Source organism: Haliaeetus albicilla, chromosome 11, assembly GCF_947461875.1.
Source record: "Haliaeetus albicilla chromosome 11, bHalAlb1.1, whole genome shotgun sequence".
Lineage (NCBI taxonomy): Eukaryota > Metazoa > Chordata > Aves > Accipitriformes > Accipitridae > Haliaeetus > Haliaeetus albicilla.
The window spans coordinates 1,360,202-1,385,090 of NC_091493.1; the positions used below are offsets into that span (position 1 = coordinate 1,360,202).

The following is a 24,889-nucleotide window of genomic DNA, read 5'->3' on the forward strand; positions in this document are numbered from 1 at the left end:
TCGGTGCCAACACCACTCCGGGAATAAAATTTGTTAGTCCTTTTGCTACAGAGTCAGTACAGCAAGTGCAAATCAGGCTTTATAGAAGTCACAAAAAAAGTCACTGCATTCTTTCTTTAATCCTCTAGCTGACACATGAATTAAGATATTCAGAATGCTAAAATGTACTTGTTCTGTACATGAAAGCATTAAAAGCTTTAATTAAGGTTTATGAAAAAAAATGTTTGAGATGGGGAAAGTATTACACCTTAACAAAATTGTCTCATGCACTCTTTCTGATATCTACTGAGATACCAAATGAAGATTTTTCCCAGGGCTATAACATTCAGAACATGCTCTCTTTTCCTTGTTTAATAGTCATGCCTACTTCTTCTACAGTGCATTCCATCAAAGCACTTTTTCAAGCAGAGGTCATCTTCCAATATCACATAAGGAAGTAGAAGGGAATAGAATAGAGGAAAAACTATTTACTCAAGATCACACAGAATGCCAGTAGCAGAATCAGGGATGGAGTGCTGGGATACAACCATCTAGTCACTACAGCACCTTACTCACACATTCTTTAACTGAGGCCAATAAACAGGTTAAGAAGAGTAAAATGTTTCCAAATACAATTTACACTATAAATCTAAAGAATATAATCTTATCTTCCATACTCATGTCAAAGTTACCCAGACACTAGTATTTCTTATTCTTACTAAGGTCAGCTAATACATTCTTCTCTCTTAAACATACTATCAAAATTACTGCCTTGGTTGAATGCATGCACTTCCAGCCAGTTGTGACACACTGACAAATTCTAGGAGACGTTCCAGCAGAGGCATGAATCCTACAGCCTGACCAGCTACAGAACTTTTGGCTTTGCTCTAGCATGCCAGACTCCGCTTTTCAACCAACAGCTATCTAAAAATGTGTGTTATGGTCCTGAGCCTATAACCACAGCAAGGAAAATATTCTCCACTGAAGTGTAACCATGGAAACTTGTGAACCTGACAATGCTCTCACTATATTAGCAGTAAACTAAATAATTCTACTGATATCAATGAAATTCTAGTGGATATACACCATTACGCAGGACTACAGAATCTAAACAATCCTGCCTGATTTAGAAATGCTTTATCAACCTTATCTTCATAACACTTCATCTAGGTATATTTTTGCAGGTTCTGGAGTTTGTGGTCTCGTAAATGCACTTGTAGTATTTAAGATATTGAAAAAGCATTTACTTCAAAAAAGACAAATAAAGAAGGTGGTGTGACATCAGATGGCAGCATTTCATTCAAAAAGAAAAGTTTTTCATTAACACTCTTTGGACCCATTTCAAATTCTTAAAGGAAAAAAAAAATCCTTTCACATGAGTCTCTGTGCTATTTTCACTGCATGCACTTTGAGCGTGGAACAAGGATGCCTCTCTATTTAAGTGGCATACAGTGCTTACATGGATGGCTATCCTGTGCTGGTAATGATAGGTTAAGAAGGTCTGGCTCCAAGCCCTCCCTTTTGTTATCACTTTTAAAGTGTTCCTATCTCTATTCAGAACCAGAGACTGTTTAAATAAAGTTCAGGTTGACCTTCCACTAAAAATAGGATATTGTTTAACTCATTAAAAAAAATAGACAGCAAAAAAATTCCATGATGTGCTACTAAAAGGTTTTTAAATTTTATTTTTGTTAAATGCAATCCCCTCGTTTCCCCTTTTTGTAATTTGCTGATGGTTATCTATTGCAACATTATACTATACTGTTTTGCTTAACAAATGTCTATCTCTTACTTGACTGCAGTGAAGTAAAAAACCATGTTTTTCCCTTCTCTTTGTAGAGCTGCTACTCCTGCCAACTGATTTTGTTGTTTCATACCCATGCATTACCCCTGGATGCTTCACCATCACATACCATTTTATGTAACTATTTTCAAAGTGATATAAAGCTTTGCATTATTTGTTTTGTCTAGCAACCCAAATAGTATAATTCTTCTTCCCTGTTGTCTACAAACACGCACAAAACCACCCCAAAATTAACGGTAGCATATGTGATTGATACTTCTTACGTATATATTAATTTTGAGATATGCATGAAAATAAAAGAGAAATGGTTCTCAGAAACTGCATCATTTTGGATGTTGGCAAGCAGCTAGTTAGCTAGCACCTACAAAAGCACAAAGTAAAAAACAGGGGACAAAAAACCCCCAGTATTTAAGCAAAACCATAACACCACCATACCATGCCTGTATACATGGACAGACCTCTGACATGCAGATTAATTCTTCCAATGGGGTTCCTGGTGCTGCACAGCACCCTATTTCCTTGATCAACTCAGACAACCAGTTTCAAATCAAAACATGGCTCAGAAGAAAAATCCTACTTAGTTGATTCATCATTTCTGGTCAAAGAGCTTCAGAAATAAAGACTAAAGACATTCCTGCTCATTTTGACCTCTGCTCTCATTCCAACTCAAAAGGATTTGGCTAAAGAGTAATCATTAAAAAAAAACAACCAACCAAACAAAAAAACCCAAAAAAACCCCCACAAAACAAAGAATAAAAACACAACCAAACTTTGTTCCAAGGTGGATTAGTTTCCTAACATTGACCACCTGATTAGGAATAGGAGAGAATAGCAACAATTCATTATGCATTTTTTCCAAATGCCTGTCACCAGGCCTAATTCTTTGCTGTTGGATGTCTTCTGGGCTTCACTAGATCTGAATATAGCTCTTGTCTTTAATAAGAGGAATCCAAATGGATTTTACATAACAGAAAATTGTCTTAGTGTACATAAAGTTCTTGAAACACGCTGAGTGTTATATTGAATGTAACAGCCCTCCATTACCCGTCACTTATAAACAAGTGCCTTTTATATTTTAAAATAAAAAATAATTGTATAAAATTGCCTTGTACAATAATTCAGTATTTTCAACACTGAGGTGATAAAGGTACATTTACATAAACCTCCCTTGCATTAGATGCAAAATCCAGCAGAGTACCAGGAGGCAAGTTCAACTTTTTAGAATAACAGCATCCATGCAACTTTTTATCCTTCCTTTTCCAATATTCCAATATGTTTTTTCATATTTGGAAAACATGCAAACACATTGCACAACATTGGCTACTAGCTTCAAGTGACAAAAGTCATGTTTAAAAGTTCTTTTTCTAGAAAGTTGGTTAAGAAAATGAGCTTTTTAACTCAAACTTTTGAGGCAACTATTTGATTAAACAACTATAGTTCCATTCACAACTTCATGTACTTTCACTAAGTGGAAAATTCCCTTCATTCCTTTTCAATCTTACCTTTTGAATCAAGAATCTAACAAGAGATCCTAGAAACAGCTCTGTGAAGAACTCCTCTTGATGCAGCTTGACTCCAGAGGCACTGACAGTGAGACAGCAAATGGTCGCCTGTCATTCCTAGACTATGAGAAACAAAATAGGAGGGGAAGAGAGTCAAAATGGGGGGGAGGGCAGTACCCATTTGGGACCTCCTCCTAAACTGTTAGTTCCTGATTTCACTGACAACTTGCTACTGAAAAGACCACTTAAAGAAACCCCAGGCTCATTCCTAGTCTTCCAAACATAGTTCAGCACTGAGCTTTTAGACCCTAAATCAGACATCATTGAAGTCAATGGCAAAGCCCCTCAGAAATCAATGAGGTTTGTGTTGAACATGAGAGGGGAAAGGGGAAGAAGGAAAGCAAAGGCCATTATTGTAAAACCCAGGTCAAATACAGTTGTAATGTACATATCATAAAAGTTCATACAAACCACGCAACACATGACAATCTTCATTTACCTTCACAAAATACTTAAAACATACTTCCAGATCAATAATCCCACATTTATAAGATTTTCCACCAAGGCAACCATTTAAGAAATGGGCATGAGTGAAGTTTTACAAATTTGCTATTATAGCAAATTTGAGTACCCTGAAGTGTAGTATGCAATAGTACTTGTGTAAAAAAACTCTGGAAACTCTGAAAAGGCAGAGGTTGCTCAATACTTACATCTATTCTGCTAGAGACTCTCTATTCTGCTGCTTAAGATCTTAACAGTCTTAAACCATTCAGTCTGAAAATTTGTATGAGGTCCATGTGTCAGGCTGAATTTTATTTTTGGAAAATTTCAACCACAGCAGTTTGGCTATTTTTAGTTGATTTAGAGGTAAAAAGGGCACAGACAGCCTGAAGGTTGAGGTAATCTGACACCAGCTAACAGCATTAGAGAGGCTCAACTAGAAGAAAAAAAAGAGACCTGAGCAATGAGTACATATTGTGACTACTCACAGGTGAGGAAAAAAACACAAGATTTGGACAGACGTAAGAGAGTACTGAAACAGTTGGAGGGAATGGCAGGGAGAGGTAATCAATCACATTTGGGCCCTGTCATGCAATGGCCAACTGATTTCAGCAGCATCTTCTGCACTTAAGGAAAAGATTTGAAAGTCAGACAAAAGGTGTATACAGAACACCTTACAGAAGATTTTGTTCCCCTGCAAAAGCATCAAATATTGTTCATAGAAATTAAGCAGACTTGCCTAGATGATATAATAATTTTATGGGGAAATGTACCTGGTATTGCCAGGTTAAACTTAAAATTTTATTTATAATTCATTCCTCTCATAATTTTTTCAAGGTTCAACCTTGAAAGATAATCCTTTAATTGCTCACCTTCAACTCAGGAGTTTAGACGGCATGAACAACAACAGTCAGAGAAGAAAGCTGCTGGACCAAGATTTAATTTTCTGAACACTATATTAAAACTGTGATGCAATCCAAGTCTAAACCTTACTAACTGCAGTTAGCATTTCTCAGCATTTCTTAGCTTTCTTATTTAGTTCATGAATGTAATCTGAAGGTTAAGAACAGACAAAAACACAATTCACTTAACTGCAAGATTCAATATAGACAAGTGGAGTTATGTAGGTGATCCCTATTACACTTTTTCTAATCATTAGATCTTTGTAACTATATCAGTGCTTCATTTATGAAGCAAATTACTACACTGGTGAACAGAGACCCTCCTTATTTTAATAGGTACGCTAAGGAGAGGTGTGGATAATGCTAGTTTTATTTAAAGTTCTTTGTCCCATCATCTGCGTTGTGACATGAGGAATGGGATTCAGTTGCTTAAGCTAAGCAGCTAGTGCCATTTTAGGTACTGTAGGGTATCCATCATACAGGCCTCTACGGTACCGCAGGTCTCCCACAGACTTCAACCACGTATGCCAGGGCTGGATATGGGGATGCTATATGAGCCCAAAGGTGTCCCAAACGGCTCTAGACACCTATGCTCAGGCACTTGAATCATTCCCCAGTTGTCTTTATCTTAACAAATCTTCCTATTAGTTTGTTGCTATAAAGATTTTTCTACTGGAACTTGGGTTTGATAGGTCACCTATGAAACACTTAAAGTGGTAGGCACGTGTCATTACAAGTAAGCACTGCAAATTTTGAAGTTATGCAGTACCCACTGCAAATGCCACTGCAGCACCAATTCTTAAGTACCATTAAAATATTCCACACACAATATCTAAAAATTTGTCAATGGTACGGATTGCTGCAAACTACTATATACTATACTTTTCCACCTTGGATGTCCTCCAGATTTCCTTAACAGCCTTCGTTTAACCTTGTCCAAGCCTCTTTAACATTTGCTCTCTATTAACTAGTTGTAATTCCTTATCTCATAACTTTACATCTTGCTAAATTTAATCCTCTGACTTCTATACGTTACCCATCTTTCACTAACTTCACTGAGCAGTTTTAATCTGTTGTTGTACAATGTTTTGCTGGTCAATCCAACCCGATGGCATCTACACAGAAAAATGAATTCTCACCACAGAGGTATCAGTCATTTTGCTGTGAAAACTACATAAAAGTAATCAAGAAATAAAATTTGTTGGATATTTTCCTCAATTCCCTTGTTCTACTTCTATATTTATTAAAATAAAAAGGTGTATTTTTAGATAGATGAAGTTATTCCTTTGTTGAAAGATTCCATCCTCTTCTGTTACGTTTAATACATTTACAAAATAGGTGATCACTCTTTCAGGTACTTACAGAATTCAGTAGCTTCTTATAGGCTAGCCGTTTGGCAATTCCTCTGATAAATTACAAGAACTCTATATGCTGGAGTTATTTCTCTCATACCAAGGGAGTTTACTCTTGTTTTTTAAAACATAATGAACCAACCAAGCAGCATATCCACTAAGCAATATCAAAAGATTTAACCCAACAGAGAAAAAGAAGCCCACAGCAAAAAGACAGAAACCCCTAATCCCAACCCTTCCCCCCCCCCCCTTCCCTCTCCGATTCATGGCATTTGTTCAGAGGGATTGCTTCAAAAGCTCTGGTAACTTCAGGGCTGCATTCAGAATTGGCATGTTTTGAACAAGGGTCCTGCCATCCCAAACCAGTAAAAATAAGCAACTTGTTACAAAAGGCCCTGAAAGCACTTTCAGATTTTGCTGAGGCAGTTGCTGGTGAAGGCTGAGAGGAGTGCTTGCACTAATATGCCAGAAACAGGGCAGGAGAGGTGAGTGCATGCATTTCCCTGGCAAGTGGACTGGCAAAATGGACAAAAGCAGGAGATGCTACACTAGAAGACATCTGTCAAAACCCCTATATTAAATATATTTTTGCCTACTGCTTATACCATTCATGCCACGTAAGTCAGTTTAAAATCCCAAAACAGCTCTGAGCAAAAAGCAACCACTTCCATGACACACCAGAGTACTAGAAACGCCCCTCTGAGCCACATTCCCTCTTCATTAAGAGAGGACGTTCATATACCTCTTCTTTGCCCCCGAGTCTTCCCAGTTCCTACATCGATGGTACCATGTCTCAACAGCCCGTTGAAGACACACGCTCCAGTTACAACCTGCATTCTAACCCGCCCAGCTGCCTACTTCCACCTCTCTCCTCTCCCCTCCCACTCTCTGCCCTTCTTCTTCCTCCTCCTCAGGAGGACACAGGCGCTCCTGCCTCGTTACTTGAGGCAGGCACGAAAACCCACCCAGACTGAGGGCGGATCTGAGGTGGGGGGAGCCCACCCCCTGCTCCTCACCCTGCTCTGGCTCGCACCCCAATGGGAGCAGGACGACAACACGACCGGTATTAACCGCTGACAGGAGAGGCGGAGAGAAGAGCCTTCCACCTCACACCGGGACGACGCTTAACGGCCCTGCGCGCGCCAGCGGCCGCGGCCCCGCCCCAACGGCTCTGCGCGCGCCGCAGCCCCAGAGGCCGGGGCCCCGCCCCAACGGCCGCTTTCCCGCCCGCCTTCCCGCCCGCCGCTGGTTGGCACGCGGCGCGCTGAGGAGAGGATTCCGTGCGCTCTCCGTTTGCACCGTGACAGGTAGTTTACAAGGGGAACCTCACACTTTTAATTCGCCCAGTGCCCGCCAAACCGCTGTTTTATTAACCAAGTCATTTCTTTTACACTGTGCGATAAACAGCTCTTGTTCTGCCGTTTGTTCACAAGCCGTGGCTACCAAGAAGGCCGTGAAGGCCGTTTCCTAAACAAACTTGTGAGAAGACCTGCCACCACAATGCCACTTCGGCTCCGAGGGGGTGGGAAATGAAATTTCCACAAACAGATCCCGCACATGTTCCTGTCAGATCCATTCCTTAGCAGTGCTTGTGAGAACTGAATATACAAATGTGCACCAAGCCTCTTTGTGGATTTTTTTTTAAGTTAAATCATTATATGTCAGTGTTCATGTATCACTCCTACTGACATGCTATTTGTTCAGGTAGAAGGTTTTCCTGTCTGTTTTACTAACTGTCATGATTTTTTTTTCCTTTGGTTCACAAGGCAAGGTTCTGCTTTTGTATGTTCTGCTATAGGACTCTGGATAGAATTTCACAGCTTTGAATGAGAACTAGACCTAGTGAGACCCAGCACTTCTGACAAAGCACCTTGGAACTTTAATCAAATTTCAAATCAAACAAGGTATCCATATCTGCATGGGGTGGACACAATGTGTAGTGCATCCCAGTCTTGGTCTGTGATCATCCAGGTAAGGAACCTGGCTGATTAATATCAGGATTTCATGCATCTTTTGTGCCTGGATTTCATTCCCACAGGAGGCAAGTCAAAAATTTGTAACTGGTGAGTGGCTAAATCCAGCCCCAACATGGAAATCAGGGCATGGATAGAATGTGTGTGACCAGACCCAGGACCTTAGACTTAGCCCTGTGTTCACCAGTATAGGTGTCGTCATATTTGCTTAAATAATTTAGACTGCACTAGGCCAAAGGAAATTTTAAAATCAAATTCTTTAACAAAATTTCACACTGCTACAATAACTGTTGATGTTAGCTGTCACTTGAATCACTTCAAAAATAAAAGATTTTTTTTTTCTTTTACAGACAGCACATTCCAGTATTCTGACTGTCCATTTCCTTCAACTATTATCTGTAAGTAAATTCAGTAATTAGTAATTTCCTTCTATTTTCAGTTGCTTTACTAATTTATTTACTTTTAATGGAAGTACTGAGCAGAGTTAATATATTTCACGTTTGTACATTATTATTTAATCAAACTTGTCAGAACTGGAATTGAATCCATAAGCTCTAATTTTATACAAACAATAGATAGTATTATTTAAAGAGAGAAATCTTTGAAAACAGCCTGCTTACAAGGCACTACTTGCCACTACTACTGAGAAGCCATGCAGTATGAAATTTGCAGTATGGAAGCTTGAACTGCAAAATGAATCATATCACCATGAGCATCAGAAATGAAACAGCAGTGCCTGCAGTTCCTGAACCCATGTTTAGGTCTTTTTGGGATCCACACAAAGAGAAGACACAAATCTCAAGACTTCCATTGCTTGAGGTTTATTTCTTCAAATTATCTTTTGGAATTTTCACCAGGAATATTTTTCTTAAGTAGGAAATGTAGGCTATAAAGGTGAAAATAACCAAAGATCAAAAAAGATAACAATATGCATGAAGATCATAAGGTTCTCAGACAATTCAGCAAAAAAATTCAGCAGACCTTACCACTGTGTTTCTCCACATGCAGCCCACCAGCAACAGAAATCGTCAACAATATCAACCTATAAAAATCAAAGTATTAACCATGAGTGCTAATACTGTATACCATAGATTTTTGCACAAGCAAAATGCTAACAGTAGATGTGTAATTAGTAGATCTTCTAATATTGTATAACAATGTATATATAGAAGCTTAGTTTAAAACAAAGAGGACATTGAGCTGAAGGACCCATAGTAAATTGACATGAAAGGATAATCAAAGTTGAATCTATTCTGTCTGTTACTGAGTTTTAGCTTTCCTATATTCAAGGTCTTATAATTCAAAATATACAAAGTATTTCATTTTACATGTATAAAGAATTGCAAAGGTTTATTGCTGCAATCTATCACTGAGGCTTAATAGGAATTAAAGTTAGAATGGTCATTTACCCAGGATAATTGCAACCTGTCAATACTACAAATAGATTTTATGTTTAGGCACAAATGTGTGTTTCAGGGTTAAGCCAACCACTGATCAATAGGGAGATTGTCTGATGAAGGGATTTTTTTCATAATTGCCCACTATTTCATTTAAACTTTCTTCTAAAGCATCTGCTAATATGGAAGTACGAACATGAGATGCACCTACTGGTTTTATCCAGTATCATAATTACTCTGTGTAATGACAGTGAGAAAAATAGCCTGTAAAACTCAGCAAAATCACAGTTTTTAATTACAACTATTAAATAGAGTCTGTATATATTATTTTTGTGGGAAGAAAATTATATCAAACGGGAAAAATATAATGAAATGAAAACTGCAAAAAAAATTATTGTATTTTAAGATTTGAATCATACAAAAGGGAACAAGTCTTTGAAGTAAATCAGGGTCTCCATACCTACACAGGGATTTGTACTCAAAACGGGGACAAAAGTCAAGAAATACAGAATGGGAGCCAGAAGCATATTTTATTTTCATACGGGTGGTAAATATGTTACTGTTTATTTGCAGTGTTGCAGATGCATCCTGAAAGCCACATCTAATGAATAATCCTACCATGAGGGTATTTCTGGCACATAGAGTAGTATTTTCATACGATATTTAGCATATTCGAATTTTGAAAGCATATCTACTTAGCTGGAACATCAGAGGTATTTGCCTATCCAGTTACCTTGTTTCTGTTTTCATAAAAATATAGTAAATGTGTGTATAAAACAGTTGCAAGTAGAAGCATAGAATATGCTTTTTTTATAAAACCCAATAAATCTGGCAAAAATGCATTAAGGAAAAAGGCTCCAATCCAGTAGTGTACTGCACACATGCCTAAATTTACTAGGATTATTTACTTAAAAATAAGTATGCAACCAAACATTTGGCTGCATTGACACCTACAGCAACGTTCAGTGATATAATTTGATAATCTTGTAACACTGAACCTATAATTTCATTAAAATATAGGTAGAACTAATAGCATCTTTCTGAAAAGGATCCATTACTGAACATATGAGAAGACTAAAGGGAAAAGCAAGACTCTACAGAGTCTGTTAACTTTGTCACATTCTCAAGAGTTAAATGAAAGCTCCAACATAAAATTGCGTGCCTCTTTTTATATATGCATGGATGTTTAGACACCTAGATTAATATTTAGCTGCATTAGCAGGATTAGCAAACAGTACACATTTATTGATATACTTGTGTTGACAGATGTCATACTTCCTTCTTTTAAAATGTTGCTTTAACTAAATTGATTAAGCATCTATGAGCAGAGCCAGACAGATGCGCAGGAAACTGCAGCTATGTTTGCATACAATGAACAAGTCAGTCAAAAGCATCCGCACTTTTTCAACACTACCCTGCCAACAGCCTTAGGTCGTTGAGCAGAAAGGACCAGCACTAGAAGAAGTTTGGTTTACGTAACTATCAGGAATTTTTTGTTGTTTTTCTAGATCATGTCTATAAAAAAATACCTTGTGATACCAATTAATTCCATGGAAGCTGCCCAGTAGCTATTATATTGCAACAAGTTTTGTCATCATTGACAAATTGACAAACAAGGAAAAGTTCCACATATCATAACCAGGGATCTGAGCCATCTGGGTTCTCCAGTTCTTGGCATCCTGTAGTTGCAGTTCAGTCCCAGAATAAATTCCATATTCGCAAAAATTACAGCTATCCATAACAGAAAAAGAAAATGGCAAAACAACATATATTCCATGAGAACCTTTCTCTGTTTCAGGACAGAGAAGGTTTTACTAGAGTTGTGTCTCAGAGACCAGATTGGTACTCAGTATTCGTACTTGAGGGAGACCAGAAGAGGAGAAGCCAGAGCAGAGCTCTGACTTTAAGTAACAAAGCTGCTAAAAGTTTCTAAAGATGCTACCATCCCCCAACCAGAAATTAATGTCTTCATCTCAATAAAGGAAAGGGGGTTAATCTTTTCCATTACGCAGATAAACATCTGCAATATCCATTAAATAGCCTTTTGGTTTAAGATAGCAGGGTTCCATTCAACATTTCTAATGTTAATGCATGATTACTAGATCAGATTGTGTCAAGTCTTAAGCACTTTGGTTGATTGAAAGGTCTCTTGCATTTTATCATAGCAGAAACAGCATTTCAGTTGTTAGCAATAGATCCTGGTGCTGTAAATCTGGAGTCAAGCAAATAAAGCAAAGCAGGTAAAATACTTCACAAAGTATCAATCCCTTAATATGGAATTTTAGTATACTTCTGTTCAGAATGTTTTCAACCAAACAGAAGGAAAGTGGAGCACCGTTGTATTAGCCTCAGCAGAGAGGCAGGAGCCACAAAACAAGGAAGCACAATGCTGAATCAGGGGAAGGGACCGACCAGGTTTGATAACAGTGAAGAGGAGCACAGTACAGGGTTCTGAACTAGGATAGGAAGTAGGAAACATACCCGTGTCATGAAAGAATTACCTAGGTTCTTTTTTAAATAAGTTGTGCCAGAAAGCATAGTATGGTGAAATGCAAACTCCTTGAAACTGGACAACTCTATTGACTACTTAATTAGGGACAATTCTCTTAAAGCATGCAAAAAAATCATGCTAAATTAGTATCTGTTTCACAGGGAAGTTGATTTGTTGTAGTGGTTAGAATTATAAATGATGAATAATAGCTTTTCATTTTATTTAGAATTCATATCCAAATGTCTTAATGGAACTAGCAACAAAAACTTGGAGAAAAGCTAAATAAATCACTCTTTACCAAATGATTGTAAGGATATTGTATTTTAAAAAAAGCACACCAGAAATAACATGCATTTAACATCAGCCTTACACCATGAATATGTTATGTGTAAGATAGATGGAAACAGAAAATGATCCCTAAAGGGCTTTTCAGTGATATCAGAGATGCCATAAAAACTCCCAAAGTTTAAGATAAATAAAATACAGGATGTTTTAATACAGAGGAATAATGTTAAAAACTAATTCTATATTTAAGAATTCGAATAAGTGGACTAAGAATAAGGGTGTACCGCACAGCATGAACAAACTACTATGTGGATGAGTTTATGAAACAATAGGCTATAGGGGCAGGCTATAACATGATTATATAGCAGCTCCAAAATGAAGCCAGTTTTGATTCTGTACCTGAAACTGGTCTCCAAATCCATTCTTAGGCACAAAGAATGGAATATATAGGGTATATTTAGCCATATAGGGTTTTCTAAAGTAAACTCTTATTTTTATTGATTGTATGGTTTAGGCATTCAGCTTTGTTAAATGATCTACAAAGCTAAAAGACAGAACGAGAGAAATACAGAAGAAATATACTTCAGTATGCAGCATTATTTTTGCTATTGTTATTCATTAGTTTCTTCAGTAAGAAAACATGAAATGCTGTAGTCTAGTGGTGCTAGCATTATCTGTTGTAATACACAATTTGTGTTGGGTTCATTAACTCATTCACATTCTTCAAGGGAGATGTCAAACTCACTCTTGAATATTCTAAGTTATACGTAAGCAGAAAGTTAGTGTCCCACAGACATAGCTGTAAGTGTTTCTTATTAACTTAGGCAGAATCTAATCTGATTTTTCTGTTGCAAGCATCACAGACATAACATATTAATAGATTTCTAACAGGAATAAATGTTGAAACTATGGCATTTGTAAAGCTGATAGAGATCAATTAAGTAAAAGGCCACAGAGCAAATGTGTGAGAAGGGATGGAATAGGCATTACCAAATGAATATTGCACTTGCAGTCAAAAAAGGCAGAAAAGTGAAGCGTTGAAGTGCTTGGGGCTCAGTCCTGTATTTCTAAAGAAGACAGTAATAATACAGAGATTATTTAATGCTGAAGAATACATTGCATGCTGATTAGCATTTGCACATTTTTTCTACTGTATAGTTAAACTGTCCATATTCCTATTAAAGATTTTACAGTCTCTGTCCACTTACAGAAGTTAGACATGAAAAAAATATGGGCAAACCTGTTCTGGTGCCATTATTTTATATAACAGTCCTAAACCAGATTTTTCTCTCTCCGTTATCTATTCCAGTGTCAAGCTCCTGCTAGTTTTAAGTGACTAAGAAATAAAGCTTTTAAGATTCCTTTGGGAGATAAATTTACTTTCCAAAATACACTTACCCATTGGGAAATTTTATCTGTTATCCTGTGTTCATTTTTGATCAGTTAAATCTTCATTAAAAGCCCACAAGATACACTTGTTTGTTGTTTACTTCACATTTAGTACTGCCATGAAGAAAAATTCTAAGCATTTCCAAACCAAATATATTATAATTGCTTTTTCAGTTTATGAAAACTTTTTAAATACCACAATCCTTTCTGAAGGCTGTCAGCTGTAATTTTTATTCCCATTCAAAAAGAGGTGCCATAGGTTCAAAAATTCTAAAATTGTAGAACAATACATTAATAAAGTGATGTTATATGCATGAATTCTGATAATGAACCAATTCTTTGACAATATCATTGTATGAAAATTAACCATATATTTGCATAAACATTGCTAACTTCAGCCTATGACATACCAAATGCTTTAGTTAGGCTTTTAGTCTCATATCTAGTCATCTTCATGGCTGCTCAATGGCTACTGGAAAGTATTTCTGAAGAATTGCTCATACCATTCTGAAATAGGTGAGCTTACTTGCCCACCAGGGGCAAAGATCTCCCTCTTCGATGTCTGTAAAAGATGACCTGAGCAGCTGGCTGAGGCATCTAAAAGCCAAGTGCCTACTTGAATGCTGGGGAAGCTCTATCCTACTCAGGCTGCCCGAGACCAGTTTTCATTTGACCTCTCGCCCCTTACATTGCCTCAGCCTCTTAAAGGTAGTCAAATATGTCAGACTTTAAGGTCTTTAAAATAAGATTATGTACAGTACGTAGCATGCTTTATTAATTAAACACCTGTATATGCAGAGGTTCTCCAGCACTTGGCAACAGAGCTTATTGTAGGAATTTCAGTTTTACTTAAGGCTTCTATCCCAAGGTTTTAGTGACTTTTTTAGATACTGTTGAGTTTCCCTACCGCAGAATCTAGGACTTAACACTGCAATGCTATTTTAGTTGAGGCTTTCTTTAAGAATGTTTTTAGTGATTTGTGTTGTAGTTAGATCTCCTTTGGTCTTGGGAACACAATAACTTCATAGTGAAGTGCTAGAATTCAAATAGCAATCTGCAAATGATACCATTCTTCCCTAATCCCTTTTTGATCACTACTCGTCTTCGAAGATTATTATATGGAAGTGCTTAAACCTCCTTCTGCATGTGGTACCTGCAACACATCCTGTCTGCTCTTTTACTTGCAGCTTGCACAAAGAACACTGGAGGTCACTCTAGCATTGCTCAAGTAACAATTTTCTCTAGAGAGAAACACCGAGTTTTTCAAGATTCAACTGAATGTAGTTGGTTAAATATAACACTTCGTGTGTCATTTACACAAGTCAGCCAGCTCTCATGATTTATTATGTTTTACTGCAATTGCACATTTAACTCAAGTCCTACATTCATGTGGACACAGAAAACAGAATAAAGGCAACTATCATTTAAAGAAAAAAACAAGTTTCTTCTTAGTGCTGGTAGGAAATAAAGGCTTCTAAATTCAAAATATAAAAGTTAGACGTTGTAAACTGTGAGACAGAAGGAACGCTGAGTCCATTTCCAGGTTTCAATGGCTCAGGATACTGCCGGTATGTTTTAGATGTCTCTTTACAAGTCTGTGTTCATTGCAAACAGACAAAAGCCTATGGGCCTGAAATGGTTAGGCTATAGGGTTTAACCTTCCAGGGAAGGCCTGATGGAGAACAACTGAACTCAAGTGCTCCCTCAAGCTCCAGATCCAAACCCTCAGACCTCAATGGTCTTAGAAATGCATTGGCTATTCCTATGTAGCCTATCAGCCACCCAAGGGTTTCCAGGTGGACAATTCATAAGCGGTCCGTGTGTCTCTGTGTCACCGCACAAAACTGTGCTCAAGTATACAGTGCTCCAAAGGACGTGGTCTTACCATTCATGAGCCCAGAGACTGGTAACCTTCTTTTTGGTGTCAAATAAGTTTGGTTTCAAGAAGCAGTTTGGATTTGCTAATAGGTAGCAGGGGCATCTCCATTGAATCCAAAGGCTGAGTATAGTCTAAGCTCTGTATTCAGTCAGTGTCTATAACCACCACTCTCCTTCTGCCAAGTAAATAAGTTCTTTTGTTACTGAGACCACACTGTAATTTATTTTTGCTGTGTCTTGTTTGGGTTTTCTGCATTTTGCATGGCTTCAGAATATAATTGTCTTTCCAGCATAATTTTCAGTAGATTTAAAACACATGTCTTGACAAGGAGCTCAAATACAAAGTCCAAAACATGATTCCATAATTTAGTATTGATGCCAATTAACTTCATTCCTGAGACACAGGAATTGTGCTATTATAGTTTGGGGCAGCTATTAGAACAAAGGTCAAATAACATGAGACCTCTGGTGTTGTGAATATTTGCATAGTACAGACATTAATGATACCATCCACAGACATTAATGATACCATTCACATTGATTTTCCTTGCTATTAAACCCACATAAAACGGTAACAAACATACCAATTCCTCATTTTCTCTTGAACATTTTCCTTATGCAGCTCAAAGTGTGTCTGTAGATAAGTAACAATTTCCATATTTTCTCAGCTTATAGAGGAATTATCCTAATTAAAAAAAAAAATCAAAAATTCTTGACTAATAATGTGGTATACTGAAGGCACTACTTTTCCTCACCCTGCTCCTCACACATTTGCTATTTACGTATGTCCTGGTTTCAGCTGGGATAGAGTTAACTGTCTTCCTAGTCGCTGGTACAGTGCTGTTTTGAGTTCAGTATGTGAAGAATGTTGATAACACTGATGTTTTCAGTTGTTGCTCAGTAGTGTTTAGACTATAGTCAAGGATTTTTCAGCTTCTCATGCCCAGCCAGGGCACCTGACCCAAACTGGCCAACAGTGTATTCCATACCATGGGACGTCCCATCTAGTTTAGGAACTGGGAAGGGGGGGGCAGGGATTCGCCGCTCGGGGACTGGCTGGGTGTCGGTCGGCGGGTGGTGAGCAATTGCCCTGCGCATCATTTGTACATTTCAATCCTTTTATTACTACTGTTGTCATTTTATTAGTGTTATCATTATCATTATTAGTTTCTTCTTTTCTGTTCTATTAAACCGTTCTTATCTCAACCCACGAGTTTTACTTCTTTTCCCGATTTTCTCCCCCATCCCACTGGATGGGGGGGGAGTGAGTGAGCGGCTGCGTGGTGCTTAGTTGCTGGCTGGGGTTAAACCACGACAACGTAATCATAAAAATTTGGTATAAGCATGCTTTTTATGGGATAAAGACAGTATCTTATCAGTCATAATGCAGCTTATGAGCCTTACCCAAACACACAAAACTACATGGACATCAGCAAAAACTGACCAAATCACTTTGGGTATAAGCACATTAAACAAACAACAGTTTAGACAAAGATTATTGTGGTGCTAAACTACTGAGGTGGATAGGGGGATGCAAAGTAGGATAACAAGGACCATTTCATATATTAATGTTTTTAAAATATTCTCATTATCTAAAACACAGCACAAGAATAAACTCTAAATGAAGTTTGATTTTTTTTTTTTAATCCACAATAACACAAAAAGACATACAGGAGAGAAAGAAGAAATATACAGTAATATTAACAGTAGCATTGAACCCTATGCAGTTAAGTGCAAGAAAAAAATAATCGCTAATATGTAGTATCAAATTTTCTGTATCAATCCAGCCTTTTACTGTCTAGTTTAGAGGGATGATTCAAGGTCTGTTACCACCACAAGCCTGCATGCAGCTGAGGGACCATCCCTGTTTCTGCAAGTGGCCCATAAACACCATTGTTCTTATCATTTCCCATTGAAACTACTGATAAATTCTCTATCAGTTTTTGTAACGCAGAACTGAGCCATCATAGCTGTCCGACAATGACCACAAACTAAGCTAACTCCCAATTGCTAATGAGCAATTAAAGATGAAGATTCAAAACCTTTTTAAAAGCTGTATTAACTTAAACGGTAAAGAGAATTTAATAAATATTGAAGTACAAAATAACCGAGTTCTTTTCAAATTATAGAAACACGTTGTGGTTTCTAACATCTGTCTGTCTTCTACATTCCCTGAATCAGGTTCCAGAGAAAAGTCCTAAAAGACTAATTTCATAAGCCTATTTTAAGATCTTTATTAATCCAGCAATATTTTTGGTACTGAGGAAAGTTAGAGAATTATTAAGAGTGCTTCTTGATCAATAACTTGTACAAAAAAAAAGAGAGGGGTGGGGTGGAGCACAATCATCAACATCACTCCAGCTATTTAAAAAAAAAAACAACAAAATTTGTGACTACAGGAGGGAAAAATAGGGTAAATTCCTAGCATAAACACAGCCTCAAAAAGGATGAAAAGAAAAATTATTCTTTTTATGCATTGCAGCATATGTATAAACTCAAGTTAGATTTAATTTCCATTATACTACTGCTCACACAGTTAACTATTGCTATGGTAAAAAAAAATATATCTACAGTGAATGAAACTACATATATAAGTCCTACAATAGAGACTTTTGTAACAACTTTTGTAACAGTTGAGAGAACAGAATTAGTAAAAACAGGAAAAAAAAAAAGATACCACCACTGTAAAAATTAATGCAGTGCATAATAGTTACTGTTATTTTGTAGTAGTTCCTGGCTGCATGGTCACTAGCAAATTCAAGTGTGCCTGCAAACACTCCCAGGCACATTCAGGCTGAAAAACCCAGCAGCATACAAACTGGCATGTATTTTTCCCGAGCTGAATAGCTGCTCGGGAAATTTATTCCGGTTATTAGCTACGTTAGCGAAAAGTCACTGTATGAAAGGTGGCGTTTATTTCAACTGCCTAAAGCCTCACGCCGCTCAGCGCCTTTGCGCTGACTCGAGCTACTGAGCCAAACGGGATTCTTGGAACTGGGCAGAAAGGGGGAAAAAAAGGCGATAGCGGTAACTACCGCGTCTGCTTCCCCACGCACAAACATTATCTTTTAAAAAGAAATCCGCCGGCACCCAGTTCCGAGGAACGCTCCGGCCGAGCAGGGCAGTGCTGCGCGCCGGGGGAGGACGGAGGTGGGGAGGAGGACGGAGGGTCGGCGAGCTGCCGCCCCGGCGGGGCGGCCATGACCGCGGGCGCGAACGCCGCCGCCGCCGCCGCCACTCTCCCCGGCCCGGGCGGGGGGGGTGGTGTGCGACAGGGAGAAGGCGAGGGCGCCCATTGGCCCCTCGGGCCGCTGGGGGCGGGAACTTCCTGCGCCGAAACGCTCGGTAAGGAGTTCAGCCCGGGGATGGTGCTACCAGCAGCAGCGATGGCCGAGTGGTTAAGGCGTTGGACTTGAAATCCAATGGGGTCTCCCCGCGCAGGTTCGAACCCTGCTCGCTGCGGCCCGGTCGGGCTTCCTTTTTTTTTTTTTTTTCCTGTCCTCTTACGATGTGCAGGTTTTACTCCTCATGTTTTCTCTCACTGTTAAGCGTGCCTCTGCAGCGACAAGAGGGATTATCTAGTATTTATCTTAGTGCAAGTCGTTAGGCCATGCCTGCACACTCCTCCCCTGCTTCTGTCAAGAAATAACAGTACTACCAAAGCAGCAACAGGTCCCGGGGCAAGTTTCCAGCACTGCATCTAAAACACTTGTGATAGACAGCACTTGCTGGAGGTGGGAGAAGGGCATGCTAGGATTAGCGTTGTTTCCACAGCTCACCTGCTAGGTCCCCTGTATGTACTTTCCAAGTGCAAAACTCAGGATTAATCCAATGCTTTACACAGAGACAGTGTCCCGGTTTGTCCAAAGGGCTGCTGGCCTGCCCCCATGTTCTACAGCTGATACAAAATAAATAAAAGCTTGTCAGCAGCAGGCTGCTCTATACTGAATGCATTTGCTCCATCAGACCTTCCCTTTCATGAAGGAAGCTGGTCTGATTACTCCTAGACCTCCAGTGAGGGGATCCTAGATCATCTTTTCCTGGCCTTCTGCACAGGCATGAAGCATGCACACACACACAATCTGGGGGAAAAAGAACCCGCAGAAGTCATTATGCAACCAATAACCAGGAAAAACATAAGAACAAGGCACTTCCCCCTACACACACACCCCCCCCATGCACACACACCTCCCCTCTTTTTGACTGGCTTAAACTGGCCTTTCACCACTCAGATGTGTCAATCTCCTCCTCTGTGACCCCAGCATTAGTAAAGAGCTAAAAATTTGCAATGTCAGGTAAGAGAAGGCTGGAAATAAGAAAAAAGGCCATTTCCATAGAGGCCAAAATCAGCTAGAGTAGGAACAACCACTTTTCACTCCTATCTCTCTTAAAGACAAGACAAAAACCCAACACAAACACACATGCAAACCCATTCTTTCTAGGTTTGTTAGTGCAACTTAATTTCATCAAAAAAGTGAAGGTGGGGAAAGAAGAGGAAACATATCCCTGCTCAGAACAAAATAAAAGAAAGAGAGAACAAACAAACAATTGTTTAAGCTGGCAACAAAATAAACATTTCAAAGTGCTCCCTAACAAGGCTTCCAGGGATTTCAAGTTTGGGTGTTAGGGTTAGGGTACGTGCAAGTGCCAGAGGCTACACTTTAGAGGGAATCTTAAACTGGTAAATAACTGACAATGGTACTATTTAATACGTGAACGTAACGTCAGGAATTTCCCTTAAGTTCTCACATGTGAAGGTCTGTGCCAAGGGATACTGGAATCAGACATCTTATCTCAGACATTGCAGAAGAGACAGATTTTAAATTCAAGAGTACCCACTTAAGTATCCTTTGCTAAGGTACAGTACATGTGCTACTTTCACCTTAGCATATTTGTATTCTAACAGCAGCTTAAAATTTTGTGCTTAGAGCAGTATAACATGTTAGTCACTCTGCAAAATATCAAAATTTTTAGTGAGTGTGCACATTTCAGATAGCAAAAAAAAAAAACAAGCCCAAACCTTCTTTTCCACGTATAAGGCTTGATTTTGTTTAATCAGTCAGGAATTTAAACTCTTTTTTGTTCTTATATAACTTGAAGATTCCACCCACACCTGTAATCTGGAACAGATGACAGAAGGTCTGTTTTGTATAATGCAGTTTTGGGTAGCATTCCAAATTAATAAAAAGATTATTGAAAGTATTAAGTATTAAAAGAGTCAAAATATTAAACACAGTGGGCAAGTTTTGCAGTAAGTCCTTCTTTTCCACTGTATCACTGAAGAAGTTGCCAGGTTTTTTACTAACCACTTTAAGTGTCTTACTTTCAAAAGACATGTTTCATTGCTTTAATAGATCTGAAGACAAAGCACCAACCCAATATTCATGAGGAAGTTTGCAACTTCAAGATGTCCTTTTCACTGGGACCTTGCTGGGGGTGGAAATGTCAAATGACCAACACCAGAAGTCGTGGTTATTTTAAATTTTATATTGAAAAATAAGAGGCCAGTCTGTCAGAAAAACAACAAAAATCTCCTCTAAGGAAGTATTTGCATTCAATGAACCTTTTCTCCTTGAAACCGATTTTCCTTAAAATTTGCAGTTGAAAAATAAAAGAGCAGCAGTGAACACCCAAGTTATTTCCCACCCTCACCCTTCAGCAAGATTTATGAAAATGTTCCCATCATGGCATTAAAGGGGAAGAACCATATGGTTTTAATTGCAGTTATTTTTTTGTAAGTTTTTTGTAATTACAGAAGAAAGTAAGTAAGGACTGCCAAACAGCCTACTAAAGCTATATATGCATCAGCAGCATTAGTGTTCTGGTTTCAGTGTGCTCCTCTTGACTCCTGTCACTTTTCATCTCCATTTTGTAGCAAGGAGTTAAAGTGCTACTGTTCTGATGTGCTTCCCTTTTTAAACCTCAGCTATGAGAGTGAGAAAGAGCAAGGCAGTAATGAATCTGGTGCTGGAGTCCAGACCCCAAAATGTACATAAGGGCTCAACATGGTACTGCTCCATATCTCTGCCACTTGGTGCAATTTTCCTCCCCAAATCTGGCTCAGACCCGCTGCGCAGTACCTTCAGGGATCAAGGTGATCAAGGTGCCTCCAGCCAGCTAAGCAAAGAGATGCTTAAGACATCCAGGCTCCTTTTTATCATCAGCTATCCACACTGAAGCAAGCAGCCTAGTCCTTTGGCAGTGGCAGGCCAAGGATAGACATGGGAATCCTGGGGAAGACTCAGGTCCTTTGAAAGTGAGGACCACAAGTAGCAGAAAGCACCAAAGGCACCCAGGCCCAACCAGCTGGAACAGTCTCTTACTCCTCTGGACCTTTCTGCTCATTCTCCTGCCCCCCCCCTTCCATCAATATCATTCACACAAAGTTGTTTATGAGAAAGAGGAGGAGCTGAAAGTCCTCTACCCAGCATAAATTTGGGGGCTCCATGGAAATTAACTGCTAGTAAAGGACCAGCTCTGACAATCCTGACAAAGTAAATGTAGTTTCTGTAAGGATTGATGCCTGACACTCAAACTGCATGTCCTTAGAAAAGCTGTCTGCCTTTGGTGCCAAGAGTCCTTTGATATTTTCAGAGAAGCAGTTTTGACAAAGCAGCAGGCAAATCATTTTATCCAAAGCAGTGAGAACCACATCACACATCAAGACTGGAAAACTTCTAAACATTGGGAGCAAATTTCATTTTCTAGAAGTAAACCCTCTCCCTTACTGCCCCACCAGAAGAAGGGAGCAAGAGCAAACCACTGTGAAGATGGAATAGAGAGGAAAGAAAGTTCATTTTCTCCAGCATCCATCTCCTGTGACAGGTTATGATCTCCATCAGAGACCGAAAACATGTAAAAGTTCCCAGTCCCTATTGTGCACCACTGTAATGACTCAGGCACAAGCCTCTTAAAGCTGGGACAAACAAAGCACATGAAGAGTCTCATCTTCATTAACATGGGAGGAAGAAGAGACTAATATAGTGAAGGTGAAAGAACAAACATAATGCAGTGACTACCATCAGGGAGGGGCTTGGCAACGCTTACAACAGCAGGATGAGCATGTACGCTGGGCTGCAATAAAAATACCCAGCACAAACTAACTGATAAATATCATGCCATCTGACAGGGACAGAAGCTGACAACTTAGTTGCTTTATCTTTTGCTGTGTAATTTTATCAGCTTTACAACAGCTTCACTGCTTACCTTCCCAGCAGTCTTGTCTCTCATTTCAGGATATGAAAGTGTAAGATAGCAATGTTCATGCTCAGGAAATTAAAGCTACCCAGTATCTGTTTTAATCATCAGGATACTTGCTTCTATTGCAGAACATATAAACTGCCTTTTTTTTTTTCCACCCCATTCAAAGAGGGAAACAAATATTCAGGAAACGGCCTTACCTATCATTCAGCATTACTCATCCTGAGATTTTAAGTCATATACTATCTGTATTCATCATCAAAACTTTAGCTCTTACATTGCCACTTCGGAAATGTTGGCAAAACAACTTGGCAAATACTGGCAAAACAAAAAGTTTGTGAAGAACTAGAACATTCTCAATCTTATATATTCAGCCTTTGCACAAGAACAGACATGACAGCAGTAATTAAAGATATATTAATTTTATATAATTCAACACCCCCCCCCAGAGCTGTTCAGTTTTATTGTAAACAGCTAGCTAAATAGTTGCTTAAGTTCTGGTATTACAAAACTGGTTGATACCATTTCAGAGACCTAGAAACACAGTATTAAACCACATGTCCTAGTCTCTCTATTTTATTAGCAACCTCATCCACCTGCACCCCCATCTGCTATGTCATAACTTCCAGCTGAAATCTCATCAGCCCTTACAAGTCCAGTAATGGCCAAGTTTAATCAGTACTTTTGACTAGACTCCGGAGGATCTAGGCTCACTTCACAGGTCTGTTTATTTTCATACCAAGCTAAGTGAAGTCACTTAGAGCTATAGCTAACAAAGCACTCAAGCATGGCAATGCTCAATAGCTGTGTAGTGGAAGCACACACCGAGTCAGACCCCTCAGATACCCAGAAGGTTCAGGACCTTTGTTACCTACCCAAACAACTCACAGGAAGTGCTAAAGAAGAAAATGGGACCTCACCATACCCTGCAGGGACCTGATCTCTCCCCCAGCTTGAGATTCGCAGACCCTGATTCTAATATATAGCATCTGGGTTTGTTGCTGTTGTTCCCCGCTCCCACAACTGGCCTTTTGCAGCTGTTTCCACTTTGCAAAGAAAATTAAGTTCTTTTTTGGCCACTGAAAAAACATGTATAACTGACTCTGTTGCCTCTTAATCACATCTTTGCAGAGCTTGAGATCCACATTACAACCCCTGCTCCTATTAATATTTAAGCACGTTAAATATGTTATGTGCTTACCAGTGCAGAGGCCAAGGCACCACATTATTGTGGATAATGTCATGTGGGACATTTGCTGGATCTTTTCATGCTACTAGCAAAATAACTTCTAAAAATACTATATATTTTTAAAAGAAGGTAAGCAGTTTATGCTTGGGGGGTGGGCCCTGAATGATCTAACACTGAGTAACCTGTCAAGTGCTTATTTCTTTCCTTTCTAACATGAGGGAGAACTGGGGCTGCCCACTTACTCCACTTAACTGTTCTTACTGGCCAACAGGTCAGGTCCCACCAATGCTGTCCCACAAGCAAAAAAGGCTGCACAGCTTCCTCTTGCTTTCCAGTACCTCTGGGTTTGCTCTGCTAGGAATAGGTTAATTCAACTCTATTTGAGAAATACAGAACATTGGACGATTTCAAGTTAAATGTATACATAAATAGAAAAAAAAAAAGCTGGTATCGGTGTACTAGAGCACCAGTTAATAATCTGCCCCCTTTGCTAGGGCAAATACAAATTAGAGTACTGATCTCTAGCAGGTATGTTGCAAAATGCAAGTTTTGCCATCAGCTAAGAGTCTTCCAAATATCTGCAATTATTCATCCAGAACAAATATCAAAGGTGCTTTGCCAAAACAAACCATGTAACAATTGGCTAATAATGACATCAGTTTTAATGACATGAAAAATGAGTTTGCTCTTCAAGGGTCTATTGTATACTTACTTCTGAAGGGAAACCAGCTGGTAAGGTGCTGAATCATTCATCCAATTACCCCCTTTTTACCTTTACCAGCAAGTGAAATGGGGAGAAGAGAATCTGAGCTGCCATCTCATTCAAAAGTACTCCAGCTGGTTGCATTTCCATCTTTTTGTTAAAGAGAGGAAAATTGTACCCTATTACTTTGTATCCTTCACATGAACTAGAGTTTCTTCTGTTACTACTGTTTGACATTCTTTACAGTCCCTCCCTATAAAATGGATTGAAAGTCTTTCTTGAGCAAATACCTTTATATAAAGGAAAGCAGTATATGCACTAGAAGAAAGTTTGTAATTATATTT

At 38.9% G+C, this 24,889-nt stretch overlaps 1 protein-coding gene and 1 non-coding gene across 2 annotated transcripts in view; one reads left to right on the forward strand and one right to left on the reverse strand.

Annotated features, from left to right (window-relative positions):
* Nucleotides 1-3,430, reverse strand: part of CTNNA3 (catenin alpha 3) — a 531,540-nt gene extending 528,110 nt beyond the window's left edge. Inside the window, exon 1 of the mRNA XM_069795730.1 lies at nucleotides 3,286-3,430. The gene's annotated coding sequence lies outside the window, so the exon portion shown is untranslated. The remainder of the gene's footprint in view (nucleotides 1-3,285) is intronic.
* A 15,403-nt stretch (nucleotides 3,431-18,833) lies between these two features.
* Nucleotides 18,834-18,915, forward strand: TRNAS-UGA (transfer RNA serine (anticodon UGA)). The gene has a single exon. It is a non-coding gene; the product is annotated as a tRNA-Ser (tRNA).
* Nucleotides 18,916-24,889: the final 5,974 nt, after the last annotated feature.